This window comes from Tamandua tetradactyla, chromosome 18 (assembly GCF_023851605.1).
Source record: "Tamandua tetradactyla isolate mTamTet1 chromosome 18, mTamTet1.pri, whole genome shotgun sequence".
In the NCBI taxonomy this organism is placed as follows: domain Eukaryota; kingdom Metazoa; phylum Chordata; class Mammalia; order Pilosa; family Myrmecophagidae; genus Tamandua; species Tamandua tetradactyla.
In genome coordinates, this window is record NC_135344.1 from 23553260 (window position 1) to 23573542 (window position 20283).

Here is a 20283-nt window from a genome sequence, read left to right on the forward strand (position 1 = left end):
AGAGAGGGGCCTGAGGCATAATACAGCTCATTGTTTGTGTGCTGACAATTAGTCAGCATCCTGGGAGAGGAGGTGCTAGAAGGCGGGCAGTCTTTCCCTTTGAGGACGGACTGCGGATTCTGGTTCAGTCCCTGACAGCCCTGTGTGGGTTTAGGGTCCTGGCCTTAAGTCCCTAGTCCTCGCTGATGACCTGCCCTCATCAAAGGGACTACATATTCCTTTTAGAACCTAAGGCTCCTGCCTCCAAAGCCCCCTCTACTGCTGTGATCTCAAAGCTTCACCTTCCAGCAGCTCTCTGTTTTATTTCCGACCATGCTGTGGTCTTCTCTCCTTTCCTCCTTGCAAGTCTGAAAACTCACTGCTGTAGAAGTGTCTCATTTCCTCACCATACCCAGGAATAAGATGTTAGCATATTTTACAATGTGATTTAGTTCACACCCTTAAACATAAAATACACTTCTTCTGGAGGAATACTTTGCTGTTTTCGGTAATTCCCACAATGCCATTTCCTTAGGAACCATTGTTTCAACCTGGAAAATGTCGTAATATTGGACATCACCCTGAGGAGACAAGTCACCCCATTAGCACGGTGCCTGTTATGGTTGAGTACCTCCCCAGTATCAAGGAACAGCACCCACCATCCAGTGGAACAAAGCATGCAGATCCAAATCTAACCCTCCTAAACACCTCCCCCCACAAACCAAAATATTCCGATTTATTTCCCATAGGAAGGAACTGGGCCCCTGAGTCAGCCTCTTTCTTGCCCATTGCTGGGTCAATTTTCTTTGGACAATTGAGAGCCCGTGCAATACTGAAGTTCCTTATGCGGCATTTTCTGCTCCTGTCCAGGGTTGCTGTGAGGATGACAAATGCTGAGCACTTCGCGGGGGGCCTGGTGCACAGTGAGCCACAAGATGGTCTTTGCCCCTTTCCCCTTATGAATCTACCTATCTTAGCCCCACGGCTCACAGCGAGCTGGTGACATTGCTTTACAGACAGAGATGGAAGCTCGGGCAGGTTCACTGACTTGCCCAGGGTCCCCCAGCTCGTGCTATGGTGGAGTCTGGATTTGAACTCAAGGCGCTCATCCAAATGCAAGCTCTTTGCAGAGCATCAGTTGAGTCTCTGGAGGTTTGTCCTGTGGAAACAAGTCTGTTATGTCTACCAATTTGAAAAGTGGCTTTTAATGTCTATTAAGCAGGTGGAGAGAGAACAAGATCATGAACAGTGATGGTTTCCCTGCTCCTGTGTCCTGACTTGCCATCCTGTCTGTACTGCCTGTTTTCTCAGCAAAAGCTGGCGTTCTCAGGTGTTTGAGAAGAACTGCTTTGCACAGAGACAGAAGTGGTTTCCCCATGCTTGTGTAATTTCAGGGGTGTGGGAAGTCCCCTACCTCCAAAATCCTGTAGATACTGAGAGTCTAATATGCACTGTGTCGGAAATGCCAACATCAAGGAATCGTTCTTCGGAGTTCTTTACTCCGTGTAGAGACCTCTTTTCAAGTGTCTTTGCCTACAAGAAGGCCAAGGCACCATTGTGATGGAGACATCTTCCTGGAAAGCAACAAAACGTGGCCTGTTTGTCGTTGGGGAGGACTGGGAAGGGATGGGGTCCTCAAACAGACAAGCAAGGGAAAGAATGGGTGAGGAAGGAGGAACGCACTGAGGGCCTCACAGTTCTCCCAAGGCATCTTGGGGGACCGTTTGTGAGCCCACATTTGCTTCATGATCCCTCCTGGATTTTCTTGCTCCTCACTGCTCATTTCTGGCCAGGAGTGGAGAAGAGGGGAGGAGGCTGTGTGGGTGAATGGTGGAGAATAAGTTTGGCTGCCTTGCAGAGTGGTGGGGGTGGATGAGAGGGACATGCTATCTCACCCCTCACACACACCCTCATACACACACACACACACACATACACACACACACACACACACACACACGCACGCAGAGAATCACACACCTCAGTTTTTAAGAGAATAACACTGCCACCTGGTGGCTATGAATTCATAGTGCCCTCTAAAATTTAACTTGAACAATGACTTATTATTTCGTACTTATTTAGTCTGGTTCTCCACAGTTAAAAGTTCTTTTTCTCTCTCCTCTTCTGAGAGAACAATCCAAGCCATAAACGTGTTTCTGAGTAACGTTTTTCATGTTCCCAGTGGTACTCGGGGTGAGAGGGACAATGCTCAGAAAACAGCTTCCAGACCTGAGTCCTCAGTGTCTTCATGCCCACAACCTTGTCTTCGTGTGGAGAGGAGCAGCAGGCTTGAGGCAGCTGGGCATGGCAAAGAAAAGTCTTGATTTTAGGAACTGAGTCCAGCCAAGCCAACGCTATGCTTTATTTATTTAAAGCAGTTCTATCCACACACCAACTAACCCATCCAACATGTACAATCAGTGATTCTTGGTATAATCACTGAGTTGTCCATGCATCATGACAGTCCATTTTAGAACGTTTTCATTGTTCCAAAAAGAAAAATCCCATGCCCCCTCTACCCTTCTGTTATTGACACTTAGAATTGGTATGTTACCTTTGTTACAACTGATGGAAGAACATTAAGATATTATTCTTAACTTTAGGTCCATAGTTTGCCTTAGATGTATTTTTCCCATATACCACCCTATTATTAACATCTTGTAATAGTGACGTACCCATTTGTTCTGGTTCATGGAAGAACATCCTTCTATTTGTATTATTAACCACCTTCACTGTCCACAGCAATTTACAATGTTATACAGTCCCATGTTTTATCCTTAGCTTTCCTTCTAGGGTCAAACATGACCCTAAACTTCCCCTCAACCTCAATCACACACATAATTCAGCACTGTTAGTTACACCCATAATAATGTACTACCATCACCTCTATCCATTTCCAAACATTTTAAATTTATTAATCCACCCCCCACACACACACCCCGGGCATTTTTCAGCTGTAACTTATCAAAGAGCAGAGACCCCTACGTTAGCAATAGTAGCAATGTCTGTTTCTCTGACTCAAGCCTGGTATCTCTAGTGATGGTTTGTGTCACCACTGCTATAATGGAAATAAATGCCAATCATTTGCATTGAGCTCCTACTGTGTGCCAGGCACTGTGCAGGAGGTTCTGACGACTGCTGGGGACCCAGAGTCCTCCTTGTAGATGCAAACACATGCCTGCTGCTTTGCTTATCTCCCTAAGCCACGGCAGGCAGTAGCCATGCTCAACAGAAAGAGATTGTGTCTATAATGAACTTAAGTCATCACCTGGCATGTTGAAAGCATTCAATAATAGCAGCTAGTTACTTATGAAACAAATAACTATGACTAGGGAGCAACACACATTTTTAAGTCCTCCGGGAGTTTTATAAGGGCTGATTACAAGACATCAAAGTTTCCAGCTGTGACATTTCTATGTATTTAGGAGTCCAGAAAGTTCTTTCCAAAGGCTAACTCATGAATCCTCACAAAATTCCCAGGAAGTGGCTGGCCAGAAAAGGGAACATTGGCGGACCATTAATCCAAGTAGAGTTCAGACAAGGTACAAGCAGTCCTTCCAAGTGGCCCCAAAAATCTGCAGCAATAAAATTACATCGTAAACAACCTGGTATTGCACAGTAAGTTCTAGGTAAAAGTAGACTTCTTATTTGTCACAAGGCGGAGGAGTAATACAGCTTTGCTGTCTGAAAAATAATTCTGAATTAGTCTGTGAGCAGGAGAAGAGTTGGGCTTACAGAATCCCTTCTCTTCCCTGACATTTTAATACAGGTGAAATCAGGTTAAAATAAATACTGAGAGCCTCTTAAAGAAGGAAGTGATGCTAAAGGTGCTGAAAGGGACATCAGAGAGGCTTGCTGGAGAGCTCTCATGGGGAAGGATGCCCCTTGGTGTCTAGTGACACTTGGGTGGGGAGTGGGTTTAGGGACTGGGTGCAGATCTCTGGGTCTGCAGTCTTCATAATTGTTGCTACTACCCCCCCAAACTGCCCCGGAAGCTGGGGACTTGGCTTTTTACCACCCCTTCTTCCTGGGTCAAAGTTCTAGGCATTATTTGTTGGAGACATTTCTAAATCTCCAGAAGAAAGTCTAAAAAAGATGATTAAAAAAATTAAGAATATCTATGCCTTTGACTGTGAAAAGCAGAATCTAAGGCCGTATTCCTTCCCCAAGTGTCTAATTCTAGCCTCACCTTTGTTTTCTTTCTCCCTCTTCTTTTAACCTTTAAAAAAACAAAAATGTATTTGTTTATTTTAAAAGAATTTTAGTCTTACTGAAAAACAATGCAGAGAGTTCCCATATACCCTTCATCTAGCTTCCCTTATTGTTAGCATCCTATATAACCATAGTACAGTTATCAAAACTAAGAGATACAATACTATTAACTAAATGGCAGACTGTATATGGTTTTCACCAGTTTCCCCATGAATGTCATTCTCATGTTCCTGGATCCAATCCAGGATCCCACTTTGCATTTATTTATTATGTCTCCTTAGACTCCTCCAATTTATGACAGTTCTTCAGTCTTAGCTTGTCTCTAATGACCTTAGTACCTTAGATGCTGTTATTTTGGGTAGACTGTCCTTCAGTCTGAGTTTGTTTGATATTTCCTCATGCTTAGATTGAAGTCATGCGTCTTTGCAAGAATACCACAATGAAGCGATGATGTGCCCATCTCAGCAGATCCTATCAAGGGGTACGTGACGTCAACATATCTCGTTACTAGTGATGTTGTCTGTACCTGATCTTAAAGTTGTAATTGTCACTCAAAGTCCCAGGCAGCCCCATCCCAGCCAGGTAGGCTCCCCTTGGGAACTCATCCCTCCCTGCAAAGCTTGGTATGGGCAACCAGGCTGATGAGCGCTGAGCTGGGGCTCAGGTGAGCTGGGGCCTCTGTGAATCTGAATTGAGTTGCTGATCCCCAGAGAAGAGGGTTTTGTTCTTATTGATTTATGTTTCTACTTTGGGATAATTGATGATTTAAATATAAGTTCAAGTTGATGATTAAGACATGAAAATATTTCTGTGCCCCAAAGAACCTTCTCTTAAGCCCCAGTCACAGATAACAGTGGCAAAGTAGTCACCTGACTGAAGGTAAGGGTTTCTGAGACAGACTAGACCAAGCTCACTTCCCCCACCCTCACCGTATTCTCTGGCTCTGTCCGGTGATCCCCACCCAATGCTACTCAAGTCTCCATTTCTATAGCTTTGTAAGAAGCTAAGAGGACTCACTAAGGTGATGTGTGCTGACATGTAAGCTACAATTTATTACCACAGCGCAACTTCTTGAAAATTATAGAAGCCGCTGAAAATGCTGGCTCCTAGATTAGGATCATTTACTTATCCTCCATTATAATACCAACTAAGTGAAAATTAGCCATAAGATCAAGAATGCTTTCAAGCATTGTGCAGTAGCCTTCAAATTCCCACTTTTGGACTTTGCCTGATTCCATGGCCAAAACTCATAATGACTGGGGGCTGCTGGTGGGTTACTTTACTGGTGATAAGGTGGAGCAGGAGAGTAGTAGACAAGATGCTAAGCTGATTGTCCATTATTTTAAAGCCTGGGACTATAACAATTTCTCTTCCCCATCAGAACCCCACCCTAGCCATCTTAGATTTAATGTGGGTAGACTGTACGGCCTCATGACTAAGAACATGGGCTCTTCCTCAGAGGAACGGCATTTGAATCCATCTCTTCTGCCTTCTGGCTCTATGCTTTGAACCTTTCTGAACCCAAGTTCCTTCATCTGTATATAGCAGAATAATGACACCTGTTCTATAGGGTGATTATGAGAATTAAATGAAACCCTGTATGATTAGGGCTGGCACATGGTAAGTGCAATCGTTATTACCCTGGGGGTGTGGCAGGCATACCCATCCTCTGCTCCACCCAGTCAGAGCCCAGAACATGTACTGGTTTGACCACTGGCATAGAGACCAAAATGGCAGTGGCTCAAATAACTCTGTACTTTATCTCTCTCTCACATAAAAGTCTGAGCTAATACAGGGATTCCGCTTAATGAAGTCCTCAGGAAATCCTTCTTATCTTGTTGCTTTTCCTCAGTAGGGTTTTACCTCACCCACATAATCCAAGATGCCCCCCACTAGGTCTAATTTCTAGTCAGAAGGAAAAAGGGAGGGACAATGGGGAATTACTTTCATTCCTCTTAAGAAAATTCCACTCGTCACACTTGCTCGCATTCCATTTGCCAGGATGGTTACATAGCCATATTTAACTGCAAGGGAGTCTGGGAAAATGAAGTCTTTATTTCAAGCACCCACATGTTCAGCTAAAAATAGAAGGTTCTATAACTGAAGGAAGAAAGGGAGAATGGATGTTGAAGGCAACTAGCAGTCTTTACTACAACACTGTAGTGTAACACTGACTGCACTTAAGAGTTCCAGAAACATTTAGAATTAGTGTGGGGGCACCAAACCTGTATGCAAATGTGTTGAGCTCAGTCCTGCGTCCTTCTGGTTGGCACCTTCTCTTTGAAAACCCTGAAGGCCAGTCCTGAACAAACTTTCCTGTACTAGGAGGAGTATAGGAAAAGTAAGAATGTTAGGATGGGGGTGGGGGGACATTGCCTTGATTTGTGTTTCTTCAAAAGCAGAGCCTGACAGAAGGGCTTTGATGCAGGTGGGAGGTGATTTCTAGAAGTGGGAGTGAAAGAGCAGGGGGAGCTAGAGAGGAAAAGAAGAAAATTTAATAAAGAGTATGTCATTGAGCCAGCTGCCAAGTGGGCAACTGGAACTTAATCCAATGGGGGAAACTCTGGGAAATACTGTAAAAAACATGCCTCAGAGTTAGCCCACCTTATATATATATATCATCAGCATTCTCCAGAGAAATAGAACCAACAGGATACACATGCACACGTGCGCGCGCACACACACACACACACATATATATATATATACACGGGAGGCCCAAAGTTCTAAGAGTGATGCAGCCTTTAGTCTGAATTTCTTAGAGGGGCCAGCAGGCTGAAAACTCAGAGAAGCAGAGAAGGTGTTGTCTTGAAGCAGAATTTTTCTACCCTCTGGAGCTCTCAGTTCTTGCTCTTAAACAGATTGGGTGAAGCCCACCCACACTGTGGAGGGCAATCTCCTTTAACTAGAGTCAACTGATTGTAGTCCTCCGCAACTGCTCGACCAGTGTTGGACCAAACAACTGGGCACCATGGCTAGCCCAATGGACACATCACATTACCCATCAAGCCACTTATTGAGGCTGCTCCTGGGTAGGGGTGGGGTGGGGTGATGTCGTTTGCCTGGCCCTTCCAGCCTACTGAGTACATAGAGAGAGACACATTTGGAGAAAGCCCTTAGGCCACATGATGCAGATACTGGCCTTTGGAAGTCGGTCCAAGCCGAGCTGAAGTGGGAAGACCTGTGGGATATGGGTAGGTCACCAACAGAGTCGGCCACAGGCATTTAAGAAGATAGAAACGATGTAGGTATATTTAAACCCAAAATGAAGTATTTGTCCTATTCAGCTTCTTGAAGTTATCGTCATCTAATGTCTGGCACAGAGTGGGTGTTCAATAAATGTGCTCCATTGTTAAATGGAAAAAAGTTTATCAGTTAGGAAAGAGCATATATACCATCTCATTTTCAACCCCTTGCAATGTTGACATTCATTTGTTCACCCTCATGTAAAAGCATCCTTATATTTGTACATTTAATCACCATCATTATCCATTGTAAGTTTTCCTAAGTTAATCAATCCCAGTCTTTATCTTCTGTCTTTCTTTCTGGTGTCACACATGCCCCTAGCCTTCCTCTTTCAACCCTACTCACGCTCATCTTTGTTCTGTATACTTACAATATTGTGCTATCATCAGATAGTATTATGCTATCCATTTCTGGGTCTTTACAATCAATCCTATTGAATATCCTGTATTCCTTCAGCATCAAATGCCCAATATCTACTCTCTATCTTCTGATAACTTGTGTCAATTTTAACTTTCAAATTTCACTCATTAATGTTAGTTTATATTAGTGAGACCATATATATTTGCCCTTTTGTTTCTGGCTAATTTCACTCAACATAATGTCCTCAAGGTTTATTCGCATTGTTATATGCATTATGCCTTTATCCTGTACCCTTACTGACAGTATTCATTTCTACAGTCTTCTCCAAACCTCTCTCTCCTGTCTTTTTCTATCTGCCTGTAGTGTTCCCTTTAGTATCTCTTGTAGAGCAGAGCTCTTGTTCTCAAACTCTTTCAGTATCTGTTTGTCTGAAAATATTTAAAACTCTTCCTCATTTTTGAAGGAGAGTTTGGCCAGATAAAGAATTCTTGGTTCGCAGTTTTCTCTCTCAGTATCTTAAATATATCACAGCACTGCCTTCTAGCCTCCATGGTTTCTGCTGAGAAATCCACACACAGTCTTATCAAGCTTCCCTTGTACATGATGGATTGCTTTTCTCTTGCTATTTTCAGAATTCTTTGTCTTTGACATTTGAGAATCTGATTAGTGTTTTGGAGTAAGTCTATGCAGATCTATTCTGTTTGGGGTATGCTGCGCTCTTAGATCTGTAATTTTAAGTCTTCCATAAGAGATGGGAGATATTTAGTGATTATTTCCTCCAGTATTCTTTCTGCCTATTTTTCCTTCTCTTTCCCTTCTGGGAAAGCTGTGGTCTTGGCCTGCGGTTCTAAATAACTGCTGAGACCTTCGGTTCTAGAGAGTCACAAGTTTAGGATAAACACACCTTTCCCCTTAAAAGCTTTTACTTTTTAAGGTTCTTTCAACTTCTTTGATTGCATCAGGGAGAAAATGATGGGTATGTAAGTTAGGAATTTGTTAGACAGCAAATTCCCCCCAAAAAACTTGACTATGCTGGGTTAAAGAGTTATGGCAAGATTTCTTTGCCCTGGCACCACTGATAATTCTTTGTATTATAGGATGCTTCTTTCATCTCTAGCCTCTACTTGCTAGATCAGCGGGGGTTGGTTTTGTCATCATTCCCCTGCTCCAGACATTTGGCAAAGTCTAGTGACATTATTGGTTGCTATACCTGGAGGTGGAGGTGGGTGCTACCGATCTGGATGCTGATAAACATCCTACCATTCACAGGACAGCACCCCACCACAAAGAATTATCCCACCCCAAATATCAATTATGCTGAAGTTAAGAAACCCCGATCTAAAGAAACTGAAATGGACATTGATTGAAGTTGATCCAGCAGAATGGGAGGAGAAAATTCCAAGACAATGACATTACCCAGACACTGAACACATATTCCTATTTTCTCTGCAAAGCCTGGTCCCTTGCTGATAAAGCCAGGGATCATTAATTTTAACTGATAATTCATGGGATGAGATACCTTGTTGTGGCACTTCTGGGAAAAGAGTCCTGATCAAAGGAAGGGAGTGCTGTGGGTTGAATTTTTTCTTTTTTTGTGTGGGTTGAATTTTGTCTCCCAAAAAGATAAGTTCAAGTCCTAACCCTTGGTTCCTGTGAATATGACCTCATTTGAAAATAGGGTCTTTTCAGATATAATCAAGTGAAGATGAGGTCATACTGGAATAGCATGGGCCCTAAATCCAATATGAAATTCATACCCTGAGAAGGAGACAACTACAGGGAAGGTGGCCACACGAAGAGGTAGTCAGAGGCTGGAGTGAGGCTGCTACAAGCCCAGGAATGGCCAGGGCCACCAGGAGCTGGAAGAGGCCTGTATGATCCTCCTGTTGAGCCTTCAGAGGGAGCATGCTGACACCTTCATTACCGACATTGAGCCTCCATAACACAAGATAAATTTTCGTGGTCTTAAGCTACCAAGTTTGTGGTCACTAGTTTTGGCAGCCCTAGGAAACCAAGACAGGGAGTGATGCAAGAGAGAGGGCGAACACTTCCTCTTAATAATGGCTGAGGAGGGGACTGCCAATTTGATAGGACAGGTCCTAGGTCTTCGGGATTGCCCTTATGAAACCTTATTCCTGCAGAGGAGATGCTAAGATGAACCTCTTTTGTTGCTCAGATGTGATCTTTCTTTCTGAGCCAATTTGCCAGGTGAACTCAATGTCCTCCCTCCTACATGGGTCATGATTTTCAGGTGTGTAAATCTCCCTGGCAATGTGGACATGACTCCTGGGAATGAGCCTGGCCCTGGCATTGTGGGAGTGAGAAAGCCTTTTTGACCAAAAGGGGGAAGATAAATTAAACAAAATAAAGTTTTGGTGGCTGGGAGATTTCATATTGAGTCAGGAGGTTTCTCTACAGGTTATTCTAATGCAATATATAGATATCCCTTTTTGGTTTTTGGTGTATTGGAGTAGCTAAAGGGAAATACCTGAAATTGTTGAACTGTAATCCTATAGCCTTGATTCCTGAAGATGACATAGAGCTTTTAAAGTATGAACGTGTGAGTATGAAAACTGTGTGATGACAATCCCTTTATCCAATGTATGGACAGACGAGTAAGAAAAAAAAAAGACAAAAACATAAATAAATAACAGGGGGTGGTTGTAGGAGTTATGGGATATTTTGTATGTCAGTTTTTACTTTTATTTTTATTGTTTTTGGAGTAATGAAAATGTTCAAAAACTGACTGCAATGATGAATGCACAGCTTTATGAAAATATTGTGAACCACTGTTTGTATACTTTAGATTATCATATCTCAATAAAAAAATCATTGAAGAAAAAAAAGAATGGCTAAGGAAGCATGGGATAGAGTTAATAGATGCATGCCCTATTAATTGGGAAAAAGGACTTTAAGAGTTCTGAAAAGCCACCTAACACAGCTTCTGATGGCTCTGTGGGCTCTGATATACTGAAAAATGAAACAAAACAAATGCTGAAAGGAGCAGATGCAAGCAAACACAACCCGCACAAGATAGCAGACTGGGCTGTCTCCATTCTCAGTACTCTTTACTTTTATTTTATTTTTTTTTGGTATGCGACATCTGTTGAAACACATCTCACAGTATATTCAAATATCACCCACTTGAAAACACAAATGAAACCAGGCCTTGATTATGAAAAATTATGAGCATATAACAAAGAGAAAAATAAGAGCATTGTGTGCACAAATGCCTCAGTTCTTATCATTCAACCCCAGGGCACTAAAGGCTGTGTTTTTGCTCTGTGATTAGTACAGCTACATGATGATAAATAAATAGCTGTGGGCTGTCACTAATTAGAGTAGCTGCTGGTTCTCTCTACACCACCATTGCAAATGACAATGCAGTGGATACAGGTTGAGGCAAATACAAGGGAAGGTCAGGTTTGAAGCTGCAGAAAGGAGAGGTTAATTAAAACCATAGCATGCACAGCTGTTGGGAGCAAATGATATCACACTGTTAGCAAACTTTTTCCTTTCCCACCTACCCACTAATTTGAAATATAATAAACGATATGATTTTTTAAAACCAGATACAGAAAAGTATAAAGCCATTCCATATTTCATGTTCTATTTTCCCTTCCTGCCCAATTGTTACCAAGCAAGGGCTCACTGCCCATGTGCAGGGCTTGCTGCCAGTGTGCACAGAAGTCAATGCCATGGCATCAGGATTTTGAGAAAAGAAAGAGCTGAAATGCAAGGTCAACCAGCATGGAGAAAGGAGCCCCTGTTCAAATCTGTCTCCCCATGTCTAAGGAGGTTAGGATTTTTATGGGATTCAAACAAGGGGAGGTGAAGGTGTTGCTGAGCTATATAAAGTGACAACTACCATTACAGATAAAGAAATGGAACTAGGTTAAAGTAATAACTACAATAACAAGTATACATCACTCAGTTAACATAAGAAAACAATTGCAATATCATATAAAGAAATGGAAATAAGCTAAAATAGCAACTACAAGGACAGGTAATGGAATGGAAATAAGCTAAAATTACATTCACAATAACAACTACAACATCATATGTTCTAGTTTGCATGCTGTTGGACTGTAATATACCAGAAACAGAATGGATTTGAAAAAGGGGAATTTATTAAGTTGCAAGTTTACAGTTCTAAATGAAAATGTCCAAACCAAGGCAAGGCTATGAAAATGTCCAAATCAAGGCACCAACAAGAAGCTACCTTCACTCAAGAAAGGCTGATGAAGTTTGTGGTTTCTCTCTTAGCTAGCTTTCTCTCCTGCTTCTCGTTTCAGGAAGCTCCCCAGGGGGTGTTTTCCTTCTTCATCTCCAAAGGTCTCTGGCTACATGGGCTCTAAAGCTTTATACAAAATGGTTCCCTCTTAAAGGGTCCCAGTAAGCAATCCCACCTTGAATGGGTGGAGACACATCTCCATGGAAACCATCTAATCAATAGTTACCACCCACAACTGGGTGGGAAACATTTCCATGGAAACAATAATAAAGCTCCCACCCAGCAATACTGAATGAGGATTAAAGGTTATGGCTTTTCTGGGGTACACAATAGATTCAAACTGGCACATTCCACCCTATGGACCCTATAAAGACATGTTCTTTCCAAACGCAAAAATATATTCATTCCATCACAATACCAGAAAGCCTCAAACCATTTCAGCAACAACACAAATAAAATACAAAGTCAGAAACAGTACAAAAGCTCATCAAAGTCAGTTACAGGCCTGGTCTGTCCTAAGGCAAAATTCTTCTCTGGCTCTGGACCTGTAAAGCTCAGAGCAAGTTATCTGCTGCCAGAGAGGAAGCAGTGATAGGATACATATTCTCATTTCCATCGAGAGGAATTGGAAGGAACACAGGGGTCACTGGACCCAAACAGTTCTGGAAACCTGCAGAGAAAATTCCATTAGATTTCAAAGTCTGAGAGTCATTTATCTTTGGGGCTTTAGAAAGCAGCAATCCCACCCTTTCCAAGGTCATATGCAGCAGCCCGCCTCTCTCTGAATGCAACCTTGGGGGACAATGGGGAGACCACCTTTTTCCTGGCTCCACCCTCTCCAAGCATTGGGGCCACTCCCTGCCATCTCTGGGCTCTCTGCCATCTCCAGGGCACATGCTCAACCCCTCCATGTGGCAGTCAGGCTCTCCCCAATCCCCAAGGAATGTGCTCCACCTTCTCCAAGGTCTGAGGCAGCACAACTCTTCACGGCGATGAGGTGGAAAGCCCACCCTCTGCCTTTGGGGCAAACTCAACCTCTATGAGTACTTGGGTGGGTCCAAGCTCCTGGCCAGAGTTTTCTTGACTTCAGACCTCAGCTTCCATGGTTCTGCCTCTGAAGGCATTTTACCTTCACTTTGTCTCTTTCCTGAGTCTTTTAGTCCAGACTGGCAGCAGTTCCATTTATACAGATCCCACAACACTCTTGTTGGCTTTCTATGTAGAAGGCAAGGATCATGACATCAGACAGAAGGAATTTCCACAAATCCTTCCTGGATAATTCCATCTCCAATCCTGGCTTTTTTTGAAATGGCTGACTGGTTCCACATTTAGTTAAATCTTCATGTGGGGCACTATTCTCTGCGGTCTCCCTTCCTGGAAGCCCAGAATTTTCCAGAATATCAATTTCTGGTTTCTTTGTACCCAAGAGTTCAGTTCTCAATTCGTTGCTTTCCTCTCACATTTTACTATAAGTTTCAAGGACCAGCCAGACTGCATTTTCCACATTTAGTTTGGAAATTTCTACTGCTAAATATCCAAGTCCATGGCTTTTAAAATCTGCCTTCCAGCCAAAGTCACTAGTCAATTTTGTCAGATTAGATGCCATTTTAAAACAAGGATCACCTTCCTTCCACTTTGTAATAACATGTGCATCATTTCTGTCTAAGTCCTCATCAGAAATATCTTTAGAGTCCACATTTCTACCAACAGTCTCTTCAAAGAATTCTAGGCCTCCTCTATCAAACTCTGTACAAATCTTCAAGAATCTTCCCTTTATCCATTTAAAAAGCTGTTCCAACATGTTTGGTATTTGCAAACCACAGCAGCACCCCACTTCTCCAGTACCAAAATTGGTTCTAGGTTGTAAGCTGCTGGAATGTGGTATACCAGAAACAGAATGGCTTTTAAAAAGGGGAATTTATTAAGTTGCAAGTTTACAGTTTTAAGGTCATGAAAGTGTCCAAATTAAAGCAAGGCTATAAATATGTCTATTCTAAGGCATCCAGGGAAAGATAGTCTGGTTCAAGAAGGTTGATGACTTTCAAGGTTTTTCTCTCTCAGCTGGGAAGGCAGCTGCTAGTTTGGTGAGAGCTGCTAGTTTGTAATAACTCTTCAATGGCTTCCCCAGGGCTCTGTCCATTCTGTTGGCTCTGTAGGTTCTTGTGACTCTCATGGCTATAAAGCTTTTTCCAAAATGGCTCCCTCTTAAAGGGCTCCAGTAAGCAACCCCACCTTGAATGGGTGGAGACACATCTCCATGGAAACAATAAAAAAGATACCAGCCAGCAATACTGAATGAGTATTATATGACATGGCTTTTCTGGGGTACACAATAGATTCAAACTGGCACATCGTGTAAAGGTATGGAAATAAGCTAAGCTAAAACTACAATTGAAACTGCAACTGCATATTAACTATAGTAACTGAATTACTTTAAACTAGCTTTTAATCATAGCAACTGAATTACATTATAAAACCAGATTTTATTCCTATTATATTCTTGATGTATAGTAGAATAGTCAAACCTTAGGTGAACTGTAATCCAAATGTATGTTAGCAAGGCAATAATAACCTGTGGCTACTGTAAGGTACTGAATTGTAACCCAGATGTCTAGGTGCTCTGTTAATAATAATATATTGCTTGCTTGTAACAAATCTTGTCCATAAATGCAATGTTTCCTAAAAACTCATGGCTAACCTGCTAGTAACTCACTATTTTGTCTGTTAAACTGTGAAGTTTAACAACCAGCAAATACTGGTAACTGTTGTAAGGTACTACACTGTAACCCAGATGCCTGAATGCTTGGATAATGATATCCTATACTGTAACTTGTCACTAGCTCTCCCTATGTCAATTTATGTAACTGGACAGTAACAAGACAACTCGTGACTGGCTCTGCTTGCATCCCCTTATCTTACTTTATAACCCTGAGAGGTGGTGTTCCAGTGTGTGGCCCCCTTAATAATGAAGTAACATGAGTCAGTTCAGGATTAACCACCTTGCTCATTACCCTAAGCCTGTCTGTCTTTGTTTGACTATTATAAAATTCTCTAAGTTTCTGCAGTTCAGGAAGACATAGCTGAGGCTTTAACCTCCTGTTCTCCCTGTGCGGCACACAACAATTAAATGCTCTTTCTTTCTTTGAAACCCCAGTGTCGCAGAATCAGTTATTGAATGCATTGGGCAGCAAATCCATGTTTTTGTCCGGCATGAGTGTTACAAGTAAAACTGCTGTAGTCAGCATTTTCAAACTGCTCACCCCCGCCCCCCTTGTTTTTGTGCATTCCTCAATCCTGAGGGATTTGGAATGACGACTTCTCTGGCTGCTTCACGCTGAGGGGGGTTTAGATATTATGGGGCAGATGAATGAAATTGTTTTGTTTGGAGCTGAAGGGAATTAAAAATTCCTGGTTATCATTCTTTGGAGGGAATGGTACCCCTGGTTTCAGTGATTAAGTGGCATAGGGATGATAATCAGGCAGCTTTGAATTTGAAATATAACTTAATAGGTAAATTTAGTAAAAAAAAAAAAAAGAAGAAGAAGAAGTAAAAGGGCCATGATTAAGGTATTTATAAGCAAATGTCATGTCATATTGGGGAAATAGCTTTTAGCCATGTGGTTTGTTTATGGTATCTGGCTGTCCTTAGGGATTTCAGGAATACTGTTGTTTAGGGCTTTGCATACTGTGGCAGTTTGTGGTATCTGGCTGAGACCTGCATGAGAGTAACCTCCAGAATAACCTCCTGACTCCATTTGAAATCTCATAGCTATATAAGCTTGATTTTGTTTTATTTTCTTTTAACACTTTGATCAAGGTCTTTCTCCAAAAGCACTACTGATCAACATTTGGTATTAATCCCTTTGATCCAAGAGCCCATCCCTTGGAGTTATGTCTCACATGGCAGGGGAGAAATGTAATGAGTTTATTTGTGGTTTGGCTCAGAGAGGGGCCACATTTGAGCAACAAGGAAGTTTCCAGGGGGTGATTCTTATGCATTAATTATATATAGTTAGGCTTATGGTAATAAGCTTCATAAGTGCAAGCCTCAAAACTTGGAGTTTGGCTCATGAACATAATTTCTTTTATGAGGCATGGTTCATATACTCCAGAGTTTATTTTCATAGTTTACAAGGTTAAATGGGGATAATTTATGTTTTCTAAAAGGAGTGGTTCTAGATTTTGATCTTGTGGTTCTAGATTTTTTTTTTTTTTTTAAGAGAGAGGGAGGAAGGGAAGGAAAGACAGAGAAGGAAGGAAGGATAGAAGGAAGGGAAACATCTTTAAACATTTTCTTGTTTTGTTTGTTTGTTTGTTTTTTACATGGGCTGGGGCCGGGAATCGAACCGGGGTCCTCCGGCATGGCAGGCAAGCACTCTTGCCCGCTGAGCCACCGCGGCCCGCCCTGGTTCTAGATTTTGATCTTGCAAAGTTCCTTGATCACAGTTTCAGTAAACTGGGAGCCCCTATTGATTGAAAGAATAGCAGGAATTCCCCAGGTGGGGAAGTATACTAGTTCCATGCTTTCCTTCTTCAGTCTCTCAAGGGATATTACAAATACTTTTTCATTTTATTCCCAAAACATTCTGAAAAGACATCAACCTGCACAGAATACCAAGATTTTATTCCCTATTTTAGGTTTCATGTCAAATAAAGCTAAGTTAGGTTGTCTAAGTAAATTGAACAGACAGATTCAATAGACAATGTGCCATAGAAAATTTAAATTTTGGACAAAATAAATCTTTCTTCTTTGGTCTTACACAGAAATTAAAGTCCCAAAATACAGATAATATCTGCCTCCACCCTGTATTCTGATTCACCAGAATCTCATTCACCTAACCAGATCAGCCCCGTTCACATCCCCAGCTGAAGTCTTATCCCTTTTTTTAGCCTTTTCAACAGCTGCTATATGGAATAATGCTGCTCTTTCAGTACCTTGAGAGCTGGAGAACTTCAATTCTGAGTTTCAGATGTTACATATGTGAAGTTCCAGGGCGCTACCAAGTCACACACAAACAGCAAAACACCTCAAAATTTAGAAATACCAAAGCCCAGGAACAAATGTGACTGCTGCAAAAGCTTACAATCTAGGCCCTAATTACCTCATGAGCATTTTTTAAATGAAGCTATTTCCAGAAAAAAAAAAAAAATTGATAACTAACTTACACTGAGATCAGCCACAGACCATAGCAGAAATTTGTCCTGTCTTATCTTTACATTTTTACCAGGGCTATGTTAATTAACAATTAATTAATTGTTAATTAACAATTAATACATAATTTATGTATTTGTTTTGCTTCTCTTTTGTTTGTTTGTTCAGAGTGCATGGGCCATGAATTGAACATGGGTCCCCTGCGTGGTAAGGGAGAATTCTACCAAGAACACCTTTTGCTTCTCTTTTGAAGCCCTTTTTGTTGAAGTTCTTGACCTGTAGCTGACCACATGTACTTTTGGAAAAGCATCAAAGTAAACTGATGTAATTGACAAGGAAACTTGGTTATTTCTTTGATATGTAACATTAGAAAAAAAATAACTAAAATCATGACCAACAACACTATAGTGTTGTCTAATATCATGCAGATCAGTATCAGGACATAACAGGGACAGCATCAAGTTTCTAGGACTTTAATATAATCTTTAAATATTTATATGAACATTTCACCCATACAAATTTAACTAACAGAAGGTTAGAAAATCCTTTTTAATTTCTATAACACTTCCCATATAATTTGTAACATATCAAATGAATCTATTTTTAGCATCTTATTTGTTGCAAGGTGAAAGAACCAATTCTTTGCAACTGTTTGAAATAAAAAGATATCCTTTAGGGTTCGATTTGGGGAAGGCAAAATGTCAAAAGTTGTTAGAAAAATGTTAAACTAGAAAATGAGTTACTGTGAAACAATATTTAGTTCCTATTTAACCAAAGTAACAATAAAAGAGCAAAATAGAAGTGAATATGATTGTAAGGAAAAGATTTAGTTCCTTTAAAAGTGAGAGGACTTGTTTTCCAAGACAATAAAGGATGATAAGGTCGGCATAAACATCAATAAGGATATTATTCTGATATAACATAGAATCTTTGTTTTCTACGCAGAATATGCAGATGATTAAGAAATATTTTATAACCTTTCATTAAGAGTAGACTTAAATTATGTTATTCGCCCCCCCCCCAAGAACTAATTGTTAAATTTGCAGGAATTTTGTGAGTCAGTTGTTCAACTCAAACATTATAATATATGAATTTACAATTAAATAAATTATATTAAAAGAAAGGGCAGGGGTGCACGGGTGGTTCAGTGGTAGAATGTTCGCCTTCCAATCAGGAGGTCAGGTTCAACTCCAGGTCATGTACCAAAAAAAAAAAAAAAAAAAACAACAAGGGCAATAAATACTCAAAAAAAGAGCTCAATAATCTGAGAAAGTGTCATTATTTTAATGAATTATTTTTTGCATGAATATATTGTTTGATATGAAAGCTCCTAAAACTATATTATAAATAAGTTTATCAAATCCTAGTCAGCATTGATCACAATAAATAAAATGCATTTCCACAAACCCTCCACAACTTTCTGTAACCACCCAGGCTTTGTTCTACATGTTCTTGCTTCTCACGCTGCAAAAACCAATTATTATTTCACCTTAGTGCAAAACTGTACCCCTTTTCCTTAACAAGGCACAACCTGCATACTTTACATATCGCCTACCTTAAGTTACCAAAAAGATCTTTGAAACTTTCTTCAAAGATCCTACAAAAGATAATTATTCTTAAAATAAAGTTTGTTAAAATAAGTCAATTTTGTTAAACACAACATTATGTTTTTCATAATCTTAAAGATCTAATAGATATAATGCTAGCTTATTTTATCAGTAACCTGTATAGTTAGGGAAAACATAATCAGGTAGAACAAAATTGTATGCTTATAACAGTGATAGTTCAGAGGACATATCTATTTTAGGGGATGGTTTCCAGAAATATCACTCTCCTTAGTTTACCATTTTATCAGTATTCCAGTGAGATATATTATGAATAATTTCTGAAACAGCTTTCTGGAGGTATAATAATAAACAAATGATTATGATTACTAAATTAACATAGATATCTTTTTTTTCTATATTGTAAAATAGGCAGAAGTTAATACCTGAAATTACTGAAATTCAACTCGTCTTACTCTTGTTTATACTTAATATTGCAGTAATTATTAGAGGCTAATCTCAGCCCTGTTTACAGTTACTACTAGAATGGTCATTGTAGCCTAGTCTCAGCCCTGTGTATACTTACTATTGTAATGGTAAGAACTCCATCTTACCTTGTTTGAATCCATAAAAACCTTGAACTCCTGACAGAGGTCCAAGATGGTGGCTTAGTAAGGTGTGGAATTTAGTTCATCCTGCAGAGCAGCTAGTAAATAGCCAGGAACAGTACAGAACAACTGCTGGGGCCACATCAGTGACTGGACACACAGCGTACACCGGCCTGAGTATGTTTGAAGGAGGGCCAGGGTCATGTATGACAACATAAGGAAAGATAGTGGATGAAGACTGAAATGGTATAACTTATCAGTGCTTAGAGTGGACAACGGATGTACAAGAGTAAGAATGTTTCTGCAAGAGGGGGAACAAATGAATATCAACATTGCCTGGTGTTGAAAATGGGATGGTATACAGGAAAAAATACAATTGATGCAAACTAGGGTCTATACTTAACAGTAACATTGAAATATGCCAAAATTAAATGTCAATAAACCCTGGATACGAGGAAGGGGTATGGGATTCTTTGCGGAAGAAAACAAAATGTCCTCATATAGATTGTGGTGGCGAAGACATGGCTATGTGATTATACTGGGAACCACTGATTTTTCACTTAGGTTGGATTGCATGATGTGCGAATAAAACACACATTTTTAAATATTTTTTAAAAATTTTAAAAATATATTTTTAAAATATTTAAAAATGAACAGAGAGATACAAGTGCTAGAAAAAATATAGAGAAAGGGATGTACCTATTTATTGTTAACAGGGAAGTGGTGCAGCCCCTGTGGAGACAGTGTGATGGTTCCACAGCAGTCTAGGAGAGGGGATGCCATAGGATCCTGCAACCCCATTGCTAGGTATATACTGGGAGGAACTGAGAGTGGAGACATGAATAGACATTTGCATGCTGGTGTTTATGGTGGCAGTGTTCCTGATCTTCAACGGATGGAGGTGGCCTAAGGGTACATTGACAGAGGAATGGAAGGGGGAACTGTGGT

General features: G+C 40.7%; 1 protein-coding gene across 1 annotated transcript in view; it reads right to left on the bottom strand.

The window, feature by feature from the left end:
- Positions 1-20283, bottom strand: part of ZNF532 (zinc finger protein 532) — a 262905-nt gene that overhangs the window by 233527 nt on the left and 9095 nt on the right. The window lies entirely within an intron of this gene.